The sequence below is a fragment of the Gavialis gangeticus genome, unplaced genomic scaffold (genome assembly GCF_001723915.1).
Source record: "Gavialis gangeticus isolate Ggan-Ray unplaced genomic scaffold, GavGan_comp1, whole genome shotgun sequence".
NCBI classification, from domain to species: Eukaryota; Metazoa; Chordata; order Crocodylia; family Gavialidae; genus Gavialis; species Gavialis gangeticus.
In genome coordinates this window covers 39,351,009-39,356,666 of record NW_017728995.1, presented here as the reverse complement: position 1 = coordinate 39,356,666, position 5,658 = coordinate 39,351,009, and positions in this window count along the sequence as shown.

The following is a 5,658-nucleotide window of genomic DNA, read 5'->3' as shown; positions in this document are numbered from 1 at the left end:
AATCAGAACTGACAGAGGCAGCTTTTCTTTATTTAGGGGTATACTGTGATCACAGGGAGAATTCCATACAGCAAGGGGAATCATCCACTTGTCTGTTTCAAAGGATTTCTCGAACTTTATAAGTTTAGAAGCATATTTATACTTAAGACAGAGAGAGAAAAAAATACAACCTTGGACAGTAAATCACTGATCTAACACACAGACATACAGGCAGTTTACTTAAAGAAGAGTGAAAGATTGTGCTTATAGAAATAGTTATCAGTTTCTGGTTTCTCGGAGAGAAAAATAAACTTAACATCCGTACACAGGGTAATATATCAAGACAAAACAAGGCATGCAGTATTCCCTAGCTCAGAACATTTAACTGAAATAAACAGTATCAGCACCTCTGGTCTCTGTCTGTTTTCTTAGTCAAGTTAGGAGCCGGGTTAAATTTATTACCACACACCTATAAACTGGCCAAGGGAGACCAGCAGGCAATGGGAGAGTCCCTGTTCCCCTGAGCACTGCTGGGAGTAACAAGGAATAGCGGCTATAAGTTGACAGAGAGTAGATTCAGGCTAGATATCAGGAGGCACTACTTCACAGTCAGGGCGGTCAGGATCTGGAACCAACTTCCAAGGGAAGTGGTGCTCACTCCTACCCCAAGGGTCTTGAAAAGGAGGCTAGATAGACACCTTGGTGGGGTCGTTTGACCCCAGCATTCTTTCCTGCCCATGGCAGGGGGTCGGACTTGATGATCTTCTCAGGTCCCTTCTAACTGTACCAACTATGAAACTATGAAACCAGCTGACCTGTTGATAAGCTCCAAAAAGACCTAAGTGGACACTGTTCTATCTGCCTTTGTCCCAGTAAAATTGGATACACACATACAGACACCTCTCTGCATTAGCTAGGATGGGGATGGCGTGACTGTGACCACATGCTGGCTAGTGTCCGTGTGGCTGGGGTCTGTGCTGTGGGAGAGGGGAGGGAGGAAGCGGGGATCCCTGCTTGAGCAGTGAGTAGCAAGGCTGGGCAGGGGGAAACCAGGTAGACACTGCTGTGCCTACAGTCCCCTACCCACTTCTCAGCCAGCTGGAGCAGTGATAGTGCTCTGGCTAGAGAGGAGAAGGGTGGGGCCAGCCCTGCTCTCTAGAGCAAAGAGCCCACCTCAGCCCAGCCCAGGGCTGAAAAGCATGCTGGGATGCTTGGGGACAGGAAACTAAGGGCAGATGACAGGAACCAAGGGCAGTAGGGCCCAGGGGAAGCCCTGGAGAGCTCCCACAACAGCAGGGCCCTTGTGGGCCTGGCCCTCCACCGGGAAGTCTGAGCAGGGGCTTCTGGCCTGGGACCATGTGGCTGCCCCATGCCAGAACTTCAGGTAAGGGTGGGGGCAGGGGGAAGGAAGGAGCTGGTGCTGAGTGCAGGAGAAAAGTGGCCCCTCCCCCGCCCTATGGCTCGCAGCCTGCAAGGGGCTGTCCAGAGCAGGCACAGACAGTGCACTAGCTCCAGGTGGGCAGCAGCAGCAAACACTGCCCAGCACGGCAAGTGGGGGGGGCTGCAGCTGCTGCTGCCATGCGCAGCCCCAACGGGTGAGCCTGGAGCCAGCACAGGGCCCAAGCTGGCAGTGGGGAGGGTTACAAGCTGGTGCTGAGCGCAGGGAAAAGCTGCCCCTTGCCCGCCTCGTAGGTGGTGCCTTGCACTGTAGCCACTCACAGCCCACCTGGGGCTGCCTGTGCCTGCTCAGGACAGTCCTGCGAACAGATGCAGTAGGAAGTGTGGGCCATGGGGAGGGGCCGTTTTTCCCCACAGTCAGCACCAGCTTGTTACCTGCCAGTGAGCAGGGGTTTGAGGCTGCACGCTGCCCCCCACCTGTACCATAGGGCTGGGGGGTACTGGGAGTGAGTGGGTGTGGGAGCAGCGCCCACACCCATGTCCCAGGGCCAGCACCAGCTGTGCTAAGATCTAGAACAAAATGTTCTTGCCTAAAAACACTAACACATTGTTGAGAATGAGTCATGTCTTCTTATGTATTTCTTGCTTGCGCTACTTGCATTCATAGTAAAACTGTATTCATACTTTTCAAATATTAATTGTATATTTTGTTATTAAACATATAAGAAAATTATATATTTTGAGATGTTTGTTCTATTGTGAAATGTAAAAAAGGAAAACCAATCAGAATATTTTCACAGTTCCATGGCACTAAAATATAACTGATATACATTCATAAGAGACTACTGTATCCTTGCCTTAAGAGATTTGCAAGTTTGCTCCAGATGAAGGAATACTCCCACAGGGTTCAGTGCTAAACTGAGGGAGGATTATGGCTGCTGGAAAAAAATCATGCCAAGAGCACAAACTCTGTTGTTTCAGATGGAAGGAGCAAGGCATAGTTTTGTCAGAAATGTAGCAGTTGTTGCCACTGCTGAAGAAAACTAGAGAGAAAAGTGATCTCACTATCTCATTTTACTATCTCATAGTATTCTACTCTTTTCCTAGGCCTCAAAGAAATCTCCTTTTGCAATAATGAGCTAATCTTTGAACCTTTTACCTCCTTTTACCAAGAAACCATCAAGTTCACTTTTTAGTTAAATGTATAAGAAAAAAAGATCAAACTATACTGATAAATAACAAGCTCTGCTCTCAACAAAACCCAAGATAGGCATGCAATGTCATTCTTGCGAATGCGTGTTCCTCATCATTACTATTAATAATGAGCAAACTCTAAAGGCACATCCATGGGTGACTGGTGCCTCTTGAGTCTGGGGGTGGGGGACACATGCCCCCCCTGTCACCAGTCAGCAACTGGGGGTGGTCCCCAGCAGCTGATCCCACTGACCAAGGGGTGTTTCCCTCAGTGGCCAAGCCCACTGACCTGGGGGGTGGATCTCCCACAGGCGATCTCATTCAGCAAAAAGCGTCTGTGCTGCTTCCGGAAGTAGCGTGGCCTCTTTTGCTAGTGGCCCTGCTTCCCAGCTGGTGCTCACAGGGGGGACACTGGTGCTCCCACCTGCCCCCCTGCCCACCGGCTAAACAGGGAGTGCAGCCTGACAGGGGGTGCACTCGTGCTCTCAGGGGGTGCACATGCATCCCTGTGTACCCCCTATGCGTCACCACTGGGTACATCCATAAATGCAAGCATATGCACTAGCTGTGTAGCAAAACTCCCAGTTTTTCTTTTTTGTTATTTTTCCTTTTTTTAAATTAAAAATATATTCCCTCCCCTTCCGCAACCATTTCTGACTTTCTCCCTGCCCTCTCTATCCCTTATAAGTGATTGCAAGTAGTACAAGTAGTACTAGGTAAGCTAAGTTCTTATACATCCTTAGTAACAAGCCCCTTTTAAATAGTATTCTATTATGTTTGTATTGATTTTTACTGTTTTATATTTAAGTTATATGATTTAGGCCTATGTCTGTAAAGTAATGTCAAGTAATGTTAAGTTTCCATTTTGTATGTCAAGCCTCCATCTTATGTCCTCTGCCCATGTGTAACCTATGTTGTAACTGTGACTCATGTCTAACCAGTCTCATGTAAATTGGTTCCTGAATGAATAAAAATAAATGAGGGTGCTTGAGGTACAATGGTGGGAGGCCTCTACTGAATGATCAACTCAATGACCGGATCATTGCTTTGCATTGACTCACCTAGGAACCACGGACATCACCCAGGAACGGAACAGAAACACAACATTTGAAAGACAAAGACCCTATAGAAACCAGCAACCCCACCATTGTGTCCTACCAGACAATAAGGACACCTGGATCAGCATGTATCCATCTGAGCAGGACTGTCCTTGCCTGGACATGTCCTTTCCATAGGAGACACAGGTAGAGTGTGATGTCTTTGAGATGCCCTCTCCATCTGGACCAGCACTGTGCCATGCCACTTATCCAGAGGCCCTGCAAGCGACTCCCTCTGGACAACACCTTGCTGGAAAAGACCCTGACTGGCCACTGAGGATCAATTCACTACCCAGGATACCTATCCTTTCTTTCCCCAGCAAAGGACTTGGACTCTGTCCCTAGACACCTTGACTTCAATCCCTCCACCAGACCTTTTTCTCTCCTGCTACCATTGTGTGAGTGCTTATGTGTGCATGTGTAGGAACTTTGTGAGCTGCCTGTCTAATAATAATAAAAATAATAATAATAATAGACTGCCTGTCTAATAAAAACTGGTATTTTTGACCCTGAGTTAGTCTCCATCTTGCTGCAGGCTCCCAACTATATCTCCGTCTCTTTAACCTTCCTCTGGACTTCATTCCTCTCTACTGCCTCTATGCCCCAGGCTCTAGCTTTCTCTCCCTCTCTGCTGACCTCCTGGCCCCACTCTTTGGTTCCCAACTCTAGCTCCCACTCTGCCTCTGCCTTCTCCCCAATCCCTGTCTCTCTCTGCCTTTTCTCCCCAATTTCTCTGTGTATGTGTCCCACCACCTTTGCCTTCTTGATTTCTCTCTCTGTTCCCACTTGTGTCTTGCCACCTATGCTTTCTCCAGTTTTCCCAGTCTTCCCTCTCTCTCTCTCTTTTCACACACAGCATCCCCCAGTGTGCCTCACTGCCTCCACCTTCTCCCTGATCTCCCTGGTACCTCTCTCAGTGTCCCCCAAGCTCCCAGCACCCGTAGTTCCTTCCCAGCTCCCCCACAGCTTCTCCAGCTCCTGACACCCACAGCCCCGATCCGGCTCTCCACAGCCAGGAACCTCTCCCTGCAGGCTTTTCTGGTTCCCCCACAGCATCCGTGGCTCCCCTGCAGCTTCTCCAGCTGCCCTGCAGCCTCTCCAGTTCCCCTGTAGCTTCTTGCCAGCACCCACAGCCCTGATCTAGCTCCCAGCACCTGGAGCCCAATCTGGTTTCCAGCACCCAGCCCTTGACTGAGGCTCAAGGGCTAGGCTGGGCAAGCCCCTTCCTTTCCAGTCCAGCCTCCCCCTGCACAGGCTCTCTAGGGGTACAGGGAGGTCCAAGCCCAGCTCTGGTGGCTGCTCTTACCCAGATCACTCCCCTATGCTCCACCCCATCTCTCTCTCACTCACATACACCCCTGCTGCCACCCCTGGCCCATCACATACACCTATAGACTCCGCTGCCACCTCAATCCCCACTAACTCATCACCCACCCCCCACTGCCACCTCCACTCCTCCCCACCAGCCCATCTCACCCCCAAGTGGTTCCTTGGACCAGGAGAACCCCTGGGTCAGGACTGCATGCCTCAGCACCGGTGTGGGCATGGGGAAGGGTTGCACTGTGGCAGTTGCCCCTGCAGCCACATCTCCTACCAGCAGGTCCCATCCCATCTGGTGGCTGGGCATGGAGGGTGTGAGATTTTGGGGGGGGGATATGGGGTTTGCAGGGTGGTGGGAAAGGGGTGTGGGGGAAGGGGGCCTAAAGGTGTGTGCCAGTGGGCTAGGTTGGCTCTGCATACCACTTGTAGCCCCCAGGACTCAGGCAGCACCTCATGCCACTGGGGGGCTCTGCCTTCAGTAGGCCATAAGCCTGCTGCTGGCTGCTGCTGCTGGCAGTGGTGGCTGTGCATCATGGGGACAGAGGGGGCAGGCAGAGGACCCACCCCTCCCACAAAATCTGCCCACACCCACACAGCCCCAGGCCCCCAACCCAGATTTATCTGCTTGCAGCTCCCGGGGCAAGTGCAGGCACACTAACCTGCCTGCAGC